Below are 16,212 nucleotides of genomic sequence, written 5' to 3'. Positions count from 1 at the left end.
CATATTTTCCTCTTTCAATTTTGGTATGGCCTTGTGCCAAACCTTATGAACCTTGTAAAGAGGATAAACAATTTTCCTTGTGACATTTTGAATGTTTTTGTTTGTTTTATATTATGTACTCTTTTTTTATCGTGTATATTTTATCGTGTAAACTTGCCAAAGTTTTGCATGTTGCTAAGACAGAATCAGAATTTCATTTCTTTTAATGAGTATAGTGGCTCTCTCATGAATCATGTTTCTATTTTTAATTGGAATTATGTATTTTGCTATCAGTCTGAGAATTATAAACTATATCCAGCCAGGAAATTGATCAAGTTAAACAGGGGCTTTTACGGGAGAAGGAGAAAGGGCACCTGCATTAAGGAGATAAGGTTCCAAGACTAAAAAGTCTTGTCCGTCGTCCTTCATTCTCTACAAAACATCGAGATTCCCTTTGAAGAAAACGCAAATCTGCAAACGATAGCTCATTTTAGAAGGCCCGTTTCGATCGAAGAAATTGCTACCAGGTTTCGTCACCAGTTTCAGGTAGCATCTCTGCTCCGAGTTGTTCTTGTTAGTCGTTTAGTATATGGATGGAATATGAAATTGTAGGGAATAAGAAATTGAATCTGCCGATTTTGGGATTGAACCTGGAGTGGTTTGATTTATGATATGGGAAGTTGAGAAATAATTTGCATTCTGTTTAAGTAAAATAGATTCGAGAGAGAATGTAGAGAGAATTGTAGGGAGAATGTAATAATATTATTGAGAATAGGAGCCCTTTATATAGGGATTACATAGTACTAGTTCTAATGTTACATGGAATACTAATCCGTGTAGGATTAAGAAATCTAGAACCTTCTCTCCTATTACTACTCCTAGTTTGATAAGGCACACATAAAACTGATTTTCCTTCAACACTCCCCCTTGTGCCGCTCAAACTTGGTGGTGACGCTTCATCCGTTGCCTCGTTAAAAACCTTGCCAGGTAACAAAAACCCTGTGGGACAAAAATAACCCTGGTCGAAGGACAAAAAGAGCACAACACGTCCTTCACTCTTCGAGATCGAACATGTAGACATCATAACTCCCCTTGATGTCGATATCTCCCCCTGATTGCTACAATCGTGGGAGTTCGGATAACTTTCTCAATCCGATGCTCTTCACATGTTTCTCGAAGGTGGATTTAGGTAACGACTTAGTGAATAAGTCCGCTACATTATCCTCTGATCGGATTTGATTCACTTCAATCTTTAGAAGTGATTGTTGTTGCTGATTATAGAAGAACTTAGGCGATATATGCTTGGTGTTGTCGCCTTTGATGAAACCTAACTTCATTTGCTCAATACAAGCTGCATTATCCTCATAAATGCATGTAGGTTCATCTGTGGTAGACTTCAAACCACAACTTCCTTGAATATGTCTAATTACAGACCTTAGCCATATGCATTCACGCACGGCTTCATGTAGAGCAATAATCTCTGCATAATTTGAGGAAGTAGCAACAAGGGTCTATTTTGTAGACCTCCAAGATATCGCAGTGCTTCCCATGGTAAAGACATAACCAGTTTGGGAGCGACATTTGTGAGGGTCAGAGAGGTACCCTGCATCAGCAAATCCCATCAAAACATCACTGTCGTTTTGATGGAGGGGAATAGAGTGAGGCCGGCCACCCTTGGTGGTGGCGGCGGCGTTGGCGGCAATATGGCCGGCCAAGTTATCATGTTGGACGGTGGCACCATGCCTAATGGGGTCCGATCCCATTCTTCCGTCATTCCTCTTCTCTCTGTAGGGATAAAATAGGCCCATATCAATCGTACCTCTTAGGTATCGAAAGATTGTCTTTACACCAATCCAATGGTGGCGTGTTGGCGCAGAGCTATGTGGAGCTAACAAGTTCACTGCGAATGAGATATCTGGTCTTGTGCATTGAGCTAAGTACAATAATGCGCCTATTGCACTTAAATAGGGCACTTCGGCCTCTAATTATTCTTCGTCCTCATCCTATGGACGAAACGGATCTTTTCCGGGCTCAAGACTACGACCGATCATGGGAGTACTTACAGGCTTTGCTTTATCTTCATTAAAGCGCCTTAGGATTTTTTGAGTATATGCAGACTGATGGATCAAAATCCCATCACTACGGTGCTCGAGTTCTAAACCGAGACAAAACAGTGTTTTCCCAAGATCTTTCATCTCAAATTCGGATTTCAAGTATTTAGCAGTTTCCTTTAACTCATCTAGAGTTCCAATTAGGTTCATGTCATCGACATAAACTGCTACGATTGCAAATCCGGAACTTGTTCTCTTAATGAACACGCATGGGCATATTTCGTTGTTAATATATCCCTTCCCAATCAAGTAGTCACTTAGACGGTTATACCACATCCGTCCGGATTGTTTTGATCCATATAGTGAGCGTTTTAATCTTATTGAAAACGCGCTCCGTGGTTTAGAGCCACTTGATTTGGGTAATTGAAGTCCATCTGGAATCTTCATATATATCTCTGAATCTAGATCCCCATAGAGATATGCTGTAACCACATCCATAAGCTGCATGTCAAGTTTTTCGGAAACTACCAAACTGACAAGGTAGCGGAACGTTATAACGTCCATTACGGGAGAATATGTCTCCTCGTAGTCGATTCCAGGGCGTTGTGAGAAACCTTGCGCCACGAGACGGGCTTTATATCTAACCACCTCGTTTTTCTCATTACGCTTTCTAACAAATACCCATTTGTGGCCAACAGGTTTTACATCTAGGGGTGTCTGCGTTATGGGCCCAAATACCTGTCTCTTTGTTAGTGAATCCAATTCAACCTGGATCGCATCTTTCCATTTAGGCCAATCCGCTCTTCGTTGACATTCTTCGACAGAGCGAGGTTCGATATCATCATATTCTATGATTCCTTTTGCAACATGATATGCAAATGCATCATCAATTGCCATAGAATTTCTATCCATCATCTCATGTACACTAGTGTAATTTATGGAGATCTCTCTATTCTCTGGAGTTGGTTCTGACATTGGAGCGTCCCCCAATGATGTCTCTTGGACATAACCATAATTCAGAATATTCTCATGAGATGGATTATTTACATCGATGATTAATGGATTATTTTGTGCCAAACTCGCTTTTCTTTCTTGGGCGAGAATCCATCGAACCTATAGGGCTCCCGCGCTTCCTGGCAGGAGCCATGGGCCTAGCCACAACGTCACCATCACTGTGAGTAGGGACGTTGGCGCCATGCTCAGATATCCTTGAGATGGCGTCATGCCCTCTAATTTTAGGGACATCAATCCTTGCAGGCACGTTTGCAGCAGGTATGTGTGATCTCGTCACTTTAACGATATCAGAAAACGCATCAGGCATCGATTCTGCTACGTTCTGAAGATCGAGAATTCTCCGCACTTCAATTTCGGACTGTGCGGTTCGGGGATCAAGATGAGATAGAGTGGGGACAGACCACGACAATTCCTGTCGTTCCTGTTGAACATTCATGTTCTTATCTCCCCCTAACGACGGGAAGACTGTCTCATCGAAGTGACAATCCGCAAATCTTGCGGTAAAGAGATCGCCTGTCAAGGGTTCTAAGTAGCGGACAATTGTTGGAGAATCATATCCAACATAGACGCCTAATCGTCGTTGAGGACCCATTTTGGTGCGCTGTGGCGGCGCAATTGGCACATAAACTGCACACCCAAATATGCGTAAGTGTGAGACATTAGGCTCATACCCAGTCACCATCTGGGACGCAGAAAAGGGTTGAGTGGCAGTGGGTCTCAGACAAATAAGCACGGCTGCATGCAATATTGCATAGCCCTAAGCAGAAATAGGAAGATTGGTGCGCATTACCAATGCCCTAGCGACCATTTGTAGTCGTTTAATGGCGGCTTCTGCGAGACCATTTTGGGTGTGAACATGAGGAACTGGATGTTCAACTTCAATCCCAATGGACATGCAATAATCATCAAAAGTTTTTGATGTAAACTCCCTAGCATTGTCTACCCTTATAGACTTAATAGGATGATCAGGGTGGTGAGCCCTTAACTTAATAATTTGTGCTAGGAGTTTAGCAAATGCAGCGTTCCTAGTGGACAATAGCATGACATGTGACCAGAGTGTCGATGCATCAACCAACACCATAAAATATCTAAATGGTCCGCATGGTGGTTGAATAGGTCCACAAATATCACCTTGGATTCGTTGCAAGAATGGAATATTTTCTTTAGTGTCCTTTGCATAGGATGGTCTCGATCCTAATTTTGCTAAAGAGCAGGCTTTGCAGAACGAATGATGGGTTTTAGAAACAACCAATGAGGATTTTGGTTGAGCCATGAAGTCACAATAGACGTTAGAAGTAAATTTTGGAGACAAAGGAGCCTTGGTGGCGTCAATGCCACCCTGAGGCCGCAGGGGGATGGCAGCGCCGGCCAAGAATGGCCGGATTTCGGGGTGAATGGCGCCGTGAGGCGCAGGGGCTCCTTCGGTGTCCAAAAACCGAGTTTTACTTCTTTTCGTTCTGAAAAATAGATGTCCGTGTGAAGTCTTTAATATACGGATCACCATGTCACGACCTGGGTGTCCAAAACGGTCATGCCAAAGCCTATATGTGTCAGAATCCCATAAATCATCTCTCATAACATGATTGGATTCAATTACTCGAATAGTGGTTGCATACAACCCACTAGATCGACACATAAGTTTCTCTAAGACTCTTTTATATCCGTAGTCATTAGAGGTGATGCAAAGGAACACTTGTCCATTCTCACAATGTGTTTCCACGTGAAAACCATTGGCTCTTATATATTTGAAGTAATAAAGTTCGAAAAATATGTCTACGACATGAGATAAAATAGATCGATACTTTATTAATAATAGCCAATGATTACATCAAAGTTTCGTGACCATAATCTAATCCAATATAAAAATCAAACTTTAGACAAATTGTAGTCACTCAATTCGTTCGGTAATTCCAATTAAATATGACCAGGGAAGTAGAGAGAGATGTCGGTGGAGCGAAGCTCTCTTAAATACCACTAATCTCAATTACTTTCCTAGACATCATACTTAATTGAGTACGCCTAGAGGAAAAGAGATAATCCAATAAGTCATTTTATTGATTAAGGCATAATTGCCATTACATAATTCTTGGAAATTAAAAGACTATGCTATATAAAAATCTGCGGCATTCTTTCTTCATCGCCAGATTTGAAGTCTTTTATGGCTCGATATCTTGATTACCATTGATCAGGTACTCCATAAAATATCATGAAGAGGATGCTCTCTTGATTGAGGTATATTGACACAATACAAATGGTCTCTAGGACCAATGGCGTTGGAGTAGTGCAATCATGGCCAAAAGTGGCGCCATGGTGTCCAACCCTATACCCTCAACGTCATGACTCCTATGGTCATGTTAGGGTTTTCTCAATCAATTTGTTCTTTTGTGTTTTTCCACAAGCATGCATAAATAATATGATGCAGAGAGCCTCCGAACAATATTTCATAACTCTTTCAAAGTTTTAGTGAAGCATATATTATTCCATCTTGCTTCTATGTTCGGAAAGTTGTGAATGTTACTAAAACATTCACTAGGCGCAACCCAAAGGTTGTTAGCGTTATCCTCATTCATGTACTCAAACTTGAGGGCCATCTTCATGTGGCGCTTCATCAGGGTAAATGCCCTGGAATTTTCTATCTCAGTTTGTGAGTCTTGAGCGGTTCCTTTAGAACAGGGCTCTTGGATTGTAGGCAAATAAATATCCCGTGCCCGTAGAATCCAATGGAGTAAAATCGAGCTCGTTCAAGTCTTACATCCTGAAGAGGAAAGCAAGAACGTATTAGTTTCGGAGTCAATGCTGCCACACAAACTAATATAAGATTTCTGAGCCTTAATGCTACCAAGAAATCGATTTCCAAGAATAATTGGATTAGACCGAAACAATGATGTTTGAATGGTCAAAATCGATGCTCACGAACACTCTTAGTCCGTAGCTTACGAACGCTCTTAGTTCGTTAATTCGATGCTTACGGACGCTCTTAGTCCGAAGTCTTACGAACGCTCTTAGTTCGTTAATTGCGTGAATCCCCACGATTCCGCTTTCTCAAGAATCGAACCCACGTTATAAGAAAGGTGGGATGTTGAAGAAGGGAGGTTGCAAGTCCCCGAAGAAAAAGAAGGAGAAATTAAATTCTGAAAGCGGGAACTTTAATGTAAATACTTACTTGTTGAAATTCGGAACAGATTCTGTTCTGAACAGCTTGCACTTCGATTGGTGTACAGGTCTCAAAACAACTCCGATAAGGCTGAAATTCGGAGGTTAGATGGAAGAGACAGAGACGAACAACTTTGATGAAGAAAGGATTTTGATCTGAGGTTCCGAACTAGACGTTTCGGGGCTTGCAATCAGACTGACGTGCACAGGAAAGGAGAAGGATGCAGTTGGTGTACGTTGGTGCTGCAGGGGCAGCAGACGTGCAACGGTGCTGTAGGGGCAGCAGGGATATGTGCGCAGGGGCGCGTAGGTGAGGCTAGAGTGGGCTAGGAGCTGCGGTGATGAAGAAGATTTTTGGGTTTTTGGTTAAAGCTCGTGCTGATAACGTGTTTAAGTAAAATAGATTCGAGAGAGAATGTAGAGAGAATTGTAGGGAGAATGTAATAATATTATTGAGAATAGGAGCCCTTTATATAGGGATTACATAGTACTAGTTCTAATGTTACATGGAATACTAATCCGTGTAGGATTGAGAAATCTAGAACCTTCTCTCCTATTACTACTCCTAGTTTGATAAGGCACACATAAAACTGATTTTCCTTCAACACATTCGATTAATTATGAAATCAGCATAGACATTATGCTTAATGAGGAGATTCTGAGTTAGTATCGATGTTAAGTGTTAAATTTCAAGTTATTTGAATTCATATAATATTTTGATATAATGCCGTGTCGTATTAGATTCTACAATTTTCATATCAAATATTGTTTATATGCCATAAGTTGTTCAATTTGGTTATGTTAGTCATGGGTTTGTTTGATTTTGATGGATGCATTTAGCTTTATGAAAACTTTGGTTATGTTAGTTGGTTCGGTGGTAGAATCGGTTTCGTTGCATATGAGTGTGTGATTATGGTGGCTGTTTATCTGATGAACACTCTATTCTGGGTTTTGTTTTGGATTGATTGAACAAATAGTGTTTTTGGTAGTCAGAAAAGTGTGAGTTTTATCTAGACCTTATAATTATCTATGAGCTTTTGGTTTCCCAAAGAAGGTTATCTTTCAAACCTATGTGTTTTGTTTAGTATATGTCTGTGTTTTGGTTAAACCAGGTTGTGTATCTATTAAATTTATAGGGCTGCTGCAACTGCACTGTCGAAGAGACACGCTGATGGTTCACCGCCAATTGAAGATTTCAACATAGTACTTGATGGAAGATCAGAGTGGGAAGAAAGTACAAATGGGATTGGAGACTGATCTGCGGAATGATTTAATTAGGTTTCAGTAATTTCTGTTCTCAAGTTAGATCAAAGAGAAATTTAGGGGATGCAATCCCATTTTGAGTTTGAAGTAAGATTTGAGATGTTGTATGACAGGGCAGTCATGATCGGCCTGATGCTTCATACTAATGCAAAGCAACTGATGAAAGCACAAAATTACCAAGATGCATTGGAAGTGCTCAGGATGGGGGAGGTTCGTTACTAGTGCCTTTTTGCAACTGATAGTTTCTTTCACATGAAACTTGCATGTTACATTCTTGTCCATGCTTGTTACAGCAGCTTATGTCTCCTAATCTTCTGTGGTTTGTATTTTCTTCCTTTTTTTCATTCTTGTAGGAGGCTTTCTCTCTCTGCGATCAGAATGTTATTGAGGCGAGTGAGTTACTTTATTGAAGACATTGTATTACTATGAAGTAAATGTGGCTGTGTAACTTTGACAGTTAAACTATATCAATCTTCCTTTCATTTTCTTAGATTGGTTTCAATATGAGTGTATAACATTCGCCCTGTGTCTGCTTTCAGCTGGTCGACAATCCTTCTATAATCCAAATCGATATGATTTGGTGTTATTTCATGCTTAGAGACATCAACTAGCTCTCAGTAGCAGGAATTCGCCTTGAGAAAGCCAGAGAAGGTCTTGAACAAGCTCGTGGAAGGACTCTTCTCGTGTTAGACTCCTTCAGGCAGGTCGCTATCCAGAGTGTGCACTGTGAGTACTTTTAATACATATCTGAATGTTTGTCTACATTAAGCAGGTCTACTTACTCTGTTGATTCTGATTATAGATATTTGAGACTGGAGCTGCTGGAAGGATGGTGGCGTATCACAGTGATCAGGTTGATAAGTCAATGAAGATGTTGACTTCTGCACAAGAGAAGCCCAGGTAATTGGAAAGGGGAAGGGCCGTGTCATGCACTGAATGTTTGCCTCTCGTATATAGGTTTATGGAGGTCCAAAATTATAAATTGTACTTAAATTTAGAGTCAAGTCTTCTCTTTATATAAATGCAAAGTGCCTGAATTTGGAAAAAAAAAAATGGATTTCCTTTTTCAAGTTTCCACAGAATTTATCAAGCACATTATGCTGATATACCATGTCTCCCACTTTTCTGAGTGAAACCAGTAGTTTCAAAAAAATCCAATTAACATGTATTTTTGGTTGTGGATTCCAGCTTCAGGTGCTGAATGAATCTCTTTCTCTTGTATGAGCATGGGCTTCAGAGAATGAGATGCAAAAAGGGCACTGAGGATGAGCAATCAAGATGTTTCCATCAGCCCTGTATAGTCGTTAGTCATCCTAAGAGTTTCTTGACTTTGCAGGTTTGAAAAGGAGCTTGCTGCTGAAGCACTACGAAGAAATGAGAATGACAGAGAGAAAGCATCGGATTTGACAAATCCAGAGACCAATTCTTCCATACAGGTCACTTGAACATTTTTGTTTGAACACTATTTGAACTTTTTTTAGAGAATGAACACTTCAAAATTTATTTACTTGCAGCAACATCTTGAATCAAGGAAAAGTAAACGAGAGTGCCAAGCAGTAGATGCTTCAGGTGAAGCTCTTGTACGCATGGGCTTTGACAGATCATTAGGTACATAAAACAGATGTTATTATACTTGGTTTATGTTTGTGAGGCTAAGTTGGGCTCACTCTGATGTTTACAACTGTGTGTTCAGCGGTCGAAGCTTTGCGGGGTGGAGGGACAATGGACAAAACAATCTGTTGACTGCTCTCGGGACAGGCACCATACCCCACAAATGCTGCTAACCAATCTGAGGCAATTCCTGCAGTCGATGTTAACAACAATAGCCAATCTGATGTTGCAACTGACATTGCAAATTCTCTTGTTTCAATGCTTGATACAAAATGGTCAAGTCAGAGGTCCTTCAATGTCTAGTAATGCATCAGAGCGTGATGCGGAAATGGAAAGCCAACTTGCTGAAGAACTAGCACAAAGAGATGCTTTCACTGACTATGACATTGAAGTTTCTAGAGAAGGTGAAGCCATAAGTGAGTACTTGGCTCTACTGAATTCAGCGGGAACAAAGTGAATATCGCTCTGCCAATGAGAATTGCGACTTTATCAACCATGCATGTACATATATAATAACAGTTGGTCATGGATCTAGTTATGGTGATGGTGTTCCAGATGATCAATGTCTTTGATCCGGCATTTTCCCAACTATTTCAAGACTAATATTAGTGCCATGTAGGTTATCTAACCTGCCTTCCACCATTTCTGGAATTATAAAAATGCATATTTGCTGCTTTTAAGTGAATTCGGTATAAACATGGTATAAACATTCTGATTTGCTAGTATCAATTCAGGATATGATATGCATCTTGAAACATAGGGGCAACAATGTTAATAGAGGGCAATCAATGACTAGGTTTCTATAAACTTGTGAACGGTGTAAAAGAATACAAGATTACGTAAGGTTGGCTATCATTAGTATTCACAAAATTTTCTGAATTTATCAAATGTTACTCGTCATATTCATCATTGGAATGAGATTCACTGTCTGTGACCATAACTATCTGCTTAATTTCAGATTCTTCATCCTCAACTTGGGTTTCCTTGTAATATCTTGGGAAGCAAATTACAATTAATGGTCTCCCATACCGGTCTCTCTGCTTGGAATAATCTGTTGGTTGAAAGTAGCCATTAGATCCGCTAAATAGAGAGATAGAAGGGGAAAGAGATGGGGGATGCTTGCAAAGTGTGGGGCATTTAATAGCAAATGCATACTTCTAGGTGGATATCTTTGTAATTGAACTGATCATAGCTCTCGGCTCTGAGCATACAAATCTCACCTGCAAAATGCATATAGAGTAAGGAGAAGAGGGATGGGAACAGAAAAATGAAAACTAAATAAAGTTCATAGCTTCATATTTCAGTCATTCGAGGCTGGTTTGTAAGATCACAAGTGGTTCCATTCGTATATTGATGAGGATGATATCTATATGAAAAGGGCATTTTGATAATGAAAATGTGTCCATCTATATCAACGATAATGAGAAAATGCACATATATTAATCATTTCAGTTTTATTTCAATTATTCTACATAAATCAGTTGTCAAAGACAAAGTTTTTACCACTAAAGCAATTAGACCATGATCACAATCCGCTATCGGTTAATAATCACAGTCAAAATAATATTCAAACAGTGGAAATACTATACAAACTAATTCCAAAGTCAAAAATTAAGCATGGGTTTGTAACTTTCTGCAAGAAATTACAAACCTTGACATCATTATCAATGCAAAAGTGCAAGCCACAAAAACCCAATTTGAGATCAGGCCATTTTCACAGACATAATAAGCAAATTTGGGTAAAAAGGAATACCAATCGAAACATCAAGAAAGGTTAACACTCCAAAGCAACCTTAGATGCAGTATTGAAGAAACAGCAGGGGGATTTTCTGAGGTACCAGTTGTCTTATTTAGGACCTGCAGTCACAACGGTGAAGATAGCTTCTTCCTCAAACCAGTCACCCAGATTATAGTCGTAAGAAACCATACACAGGTCCAGTCTTGCATTATCAAGCACTTTCCAAATCCAAAGCAGGTATTTAAAGATCCTGAATTTACAGCAGAAGATCCAATTCAGATTAAATTTATGCATTCTGCAGCAAAGAGTTGCTTGATCAGACAAAAATTTGACTAACATAAAGCAAGAACTTTTACAATAAGGTACCTCTAAGAAGCTTATAACAAGAAATGGAAAATGGGAAAAAAAAAAAAAAAAAAAAAAAGAAGGTCAATGACATGCATGTAAACTGGTTGATTTGATAGATTCCAAAATCTTGACATCACAGAGATCCACATTAGTCCCCTGCTTCGACTGTTCTAGAAGAGCTGGTGGAACTAAAGACAGGGTGGGGAAAGATAACAAAAAGTAATGTATTAACAGATCAAAAATTTGTATGCGAGAACAGCATGAACAAATACAAAGGCTCAATCAAAAATCAGGTCCCCATTTACTTAATTCCGTCCTCAACTCTTATGCCCAGAATAATGTATTTCTCCAATTAGTTTGATGAGGCATGCTGAATGAAAAGAAGTGTTCCAACGCATCAACATTTCTCTGTATATCAGACTAGCCTTATAAAGTCTATTAAACTCAACTATTGCCAATAATATCCCAGAGAAATACAGTCAAACCACTAGCTAGTCAATAGTCTTAGAACACTACCACAGTAACTCCTGAATTCCTCCAATTCGTGACTTAGGCATTATTGCACAAGTTATAATGTCTTACGCGCAGTATATTATATGAGCACAGACCCAACATCATGGCAATACTGCTAAACCCTTTACCATATAACTATCCTACATATGCTCTTCTTGATCTTGTTTTCTAGCAAATCTTAACTCAAACAGAGGGAATCCTAACTCCTCCACAAGCACCAGTAACCTTTTGACATTTGCAAAACCAGGGTCTGAACTCCCTCCCTAAAGCAGGACAAAAGCCGTTCATATGAGGAAGACAACATATAAGGCCATATACCAAAACTAATACAGGTCAACTTTAAGAAATGAAAATATTCTGACAATCATAAAGCAGTAAAACATCATGCCATTATATGCATTGGAGCATTGGCATTCCAACTAAGTAATCACAGCATTTAATCATAACTTTGTTGATTAAAAACTATAACCATAACTTTGTTGTTCAATCTGAATCTGGGCTCAGATATATGTGGCTAAAGTCTATTTGCAGACCACAAAAGGTCTCATAATGAGCTGGGATTCACCTCTATCATCATTGCAATAACAAACGAGCAATACAGTTCTTGGTAAGCATAAACTAAACCCAATTTTTATTTCAAACAGGAAACAAATTTAAGAAGCTAGCCCACAATCGGTTAAATAACAGACTCATGTGACCTCAAAGATAAGGCGCTATATCGACAGAAATGTAAGATAAGTACCTCATTGATGGCCAAGATTTGTCCATTGCTCTTCTTCACTTTCTTCAACTTCCTCAAAAAGTACCTAATCAAAATATCCCAACAAACAAAAGAACCCACGTCAAAATACATAACCACAGATTAGAAGAACTGAATCAATATTACAAGCAAGCAACTTCACCTTGATAAACAGAAAGTATGAACCTTTACGATTCAAAGTTACACAGTCAAGTAATGGCTACTCTCTCTAACATTCAAAGTTTCAATCTTAAGGAATATTGAAACGCTTACCAGAACTTGGATTTGGCATCAAAAGCACCATGCACAATTGAAAATATCCTTTTTCTTCAGATACACTACATCTAAGAAGAAACTCACACTACTTGTGGTCCTTCTCCGTCTCTTCCAAACTCGACTAAGATATATATTAAGTATATACAATTTGTTAACTGCTTCTATTAATTTGAGAACTCCAGCAAGTCTTTTTCTTGTATTGTTGGATGCATAACTCTCTCTCTCTTTCTCTGTGTTTTGCTCTTTAATTTACTCAACATGGACAAGATGTGCCTCAAACTCTTTTATCCACTTGTGGTGCTTTTGCTGCACATGAGCCCCCTCGGATTTGTTTCTGGACTTGGGCGTGGGGCTACTAATATCAGGTTCATAGAGAAGGAAAGGCAGGCTCTCCTTGCAGTAAAACAAGGTCTTGTGGACAATCAATTACTTTCTTCATGGGGAGGCAACGCGACAACAGATTGTTGCAAATGGCAAGGAGTCTATTGTAGCAAACAAACTGGTCATGTTACTGAACTTGATCTTCAATTCCGAGGCGAAGGTTTACCTCTGCCAGGTAAGATTAGTCCTAAACTTTTTGAGTTGCAGCATTTGGAATATTTAGACCTCAGTGACAACAACTTCAGTCATAACCAAATTCCAAAGTCTATTGGTTCTCTAAGCAATTTAAAATCTCTCCACCTCTATGGCTGTGATTTTGTGGGTGAAGTACCATATCAGCTTGGAAACCTTACACAGTTGCAAACTCTTTATCTTGGCGAGAATTACTGTACTAATCCAAAAAACCTCAATTGGCTCCCTCATCTTTCTGCTTTAACATCCCTGGACCTCTCTATGATGAATCTCAGTAATGTTTTAGATTGGCCAAAAGTAGTTCATAAGCTCCCTAAACTACAATCATTGTTTTTACAGGAATGTGATCTTCCAATTCCAATTCTTTCATCTCTTTCTCGTATAAACACTTCTAAATCTCTTTCTTCAGTTTATCTCGCTGGCAACCATCTCACCTTTTCAATATTCCATTGGTTGTCAACATACAATACAAGCCTTGTTTCCGTTTACCTTACTCACAACAACTTAAGTGGTTCAATTCCTGATGTTTTCGGCAACCTGAATTCTCTCCTGGATCTAAGTCTTGCTAATAACTCAATAGAAGGACAACTCCCAAAATCCTTAGGCCAGTTATGTAGTCTGCAATCATTGGTCCTTTCAGGAAATAATCACAGTGGAGAGCTTTCTGAGTTTTTTCAAGTATTATTTGGCTGTGCTGGGAACTCATTAAGTTCATTGTCCAACTTGGGAGCTTTGGATGTTAGTAGGAACTCTTTGACAGGAGTGATTACGGAAGCTCATTTCTCAAACCTCTCCAAACTGCGAGATTTGGATTTATCTTCCAATTTACTGACTTTGAACATTCGTTCTGATTGGCTTCCTCCTTTTCAACTTCGCACAATAAGATTAAGGTCTTGCAAAATCGGGCCATATTTTCCAAAATGGCTTCGAACATCTCTGAGAAGCTTTGAGGAGCTTGATCTTTCTGATGCTGGAATTTCTGATATCATTCCAAGCTGGTTTCAAGATGACTTTATGAAACTCTCTGACGACCAAGTGGGAACAGATCGTATTTTATATTTGAGTTCAAACCAATTGGAAGGGCCAATTCACTCGCTACCATCAGAACTGGCATCTGTGGATCTATCAAATAATAATCTTTCAGGGAGTATCTTTTTCTTGTGTGCAAGCAACATTAGGAGTTTAACAGTTCTTGATCTATCAAGCAATTCTTTCTCCGGAGAACTTCCAACATGTTGGAAGCATTTAGAAAATCTAGTCATTCTTGACTTGAGTAACAATGCTTTTTCTGGAAAAATTCCTACTTCAATTGGTTCCCTAGCTTCTCTTGAAACATTGAAGCTTAGCAAGAACAATTTTGCGGGAGAATTGCCTTCATCCTTGAAGAATTATACAAACTTAAAAGTTTTTAATATTGGAGAAAATAGGATCACAGGAATGATACCTGAATGGATAGGGTTTAGCTTTTCGAAGTTGGCTATCCTCATTCTTCGATCTAATCAATTTAGTGGAAGCATGCCTTTGGAATTATGCCATCTGAAAGACATTTAACTTTTGGATTTGTCTAGGAACTGCTTCTCTGGTACTATACCTCAATGCCTGAACAATCTGACTACTCTAGCTCAAAAAGGAAATTCAAGCCCAAGCATCACACACTATAGAAGCATCTACATGGGAGCAACATTTTCTCTTGGAGATTACAAAGATGATGCATCTTTAATATGGAAAGGAAGAATGTCCGAGTACAAAAGCACATTGGGACTTGTAAAGAGCATTGATTTCTCAGGCAACAGATTACATGGGGAGATTCCTCGTCAAATCACTGATCTAATTGGATTGGTTTCTTTAAATCTATCAAGAAACTATCTAACAGGTCAAATGCCTCTTCAAATCGGGAAGTTGCAGTTGTTAGATTTCCTCGATTTGTCAAGAAACCATATATATGGAAGAATCCCTATAAGCCTTTCTCAGATATCTACTCTTGGTGTCTTGGACTTGTCGAATAACAACTTATCAGGTGAAATCCCAATAGGTACTCAGCTCCAAAGCTTTGGTCCCTCTACTTATGCAGAAAATCCTCAACTTTGTGGACTTCCACTACAAAAGATCTGCCCTACAGGAGAAACAAGGTCCAAACAAGTTCCTAAAGAAGAAGAGGATGAGCTTATATCATTCGGATTTATGTCGGCATGGGGCTTGGGTTTGCTGTTGGATTTTGGGGAGTTTGTGGCAGTTTGATATTCAACCGGTCATGGAGATACACATACTTTGGTTTCTTGAATGTCTTAATGGATTGGCTTTATGTGAGGGCAATGTTGATTAGGCGGCAAAGAATGCTTTGAGAAATGAATGGTAACTAACTACTCTCTCACATATACTTTATTTACGTTATTCTGATTTTGGAAATAAAGTTGTTTTCTTACCGTCTATTTGTATCTTCGTGCTGTTTGCTTTCATCTTCAGGTTTAGGCTCGTAAGACGTTGAGACATTGTGCTTTCCTTCAGTTGAAGAATACACAGTTGCATTCGACAACAATCAATCTGTATTAGTTTTCAGAGTATCAAAGTGCTCAGCTTTATATGATCATTAGATAAGAACTTTTGTTCAGAAAATGTTTCTTTGTAATCTTGGATGAATTGTCTGCCTTGGCACTCCATATTTCTCTCTTTAAATTTTGGTATGGCCTTGTGCCAAACCTTATGAACCATGTAAAGAGGATAAACAATTTTCCTTGTTACATTTTGAATGTTTTTATTTGTTTTATATCATGTACTCTTTTTTTCTCATGTATAATTTATGATCAGGCTAGGATATTATTGGGCGTGCCTACATCAATCGACTTGTAAAACTTATGATTGACAGGCTAAACTTAAACACTTTGCATAGAATTTTTGCATGTTGGTACAGAATCAGAATTTCATTTCTTTTTAATGAGTAGTGGCTCTATCATGAA

The 16,212-nt window shown here is 39.0% G+C and overlaps 1 non-coding gene and 1 pseudogene across 1 annotated transcript; one reads left to right on the top strand and one right to left on the bottom strand.

Moving 5' to 3' along the window:
• Positions 1-7,023: 7,023 nt before the first annotated feature.
• Positions 7,024-11,194, top strand: LOC133730350 (uncharacterized; annotated as a pseudogene).
• A 968-nt stretch (positions 11,195-12,162) lies between these two features.
• Positions 12,163-12,254, bottom strand: LOC133734941 (small nucleolar RNA snoR69Y). The gene has a single exon (XR_009858686.1). It is a non-coding gene; the product is annotated as a small nucleolar RNA snoR69Y (small nucleolar RNA).
• Between the last annotated feature and the right edge of the window lie 3,958 nt (positions 12,255-16,212).

Source organism: Rosa rugosa, chromosome 2 (assembly GCF_958449725.1).
Source record: "Rosa rugosa chromosome 2, drRosRugo1.1, whole genome shotgun sequence".
In the NCBI taxonomy this organism is placed as follows: Eukaryota; Viridiplantae; Streptophyta; class Magnoliopsida; order Rosales; family Rosaceae; genus Rosa; species Rosa rugosa.
The sequence above is the reverse complement of the archived record's forward strand: the minus strand, read 5'-3'. Positions and strand labels throughout refer to the sequence as shown.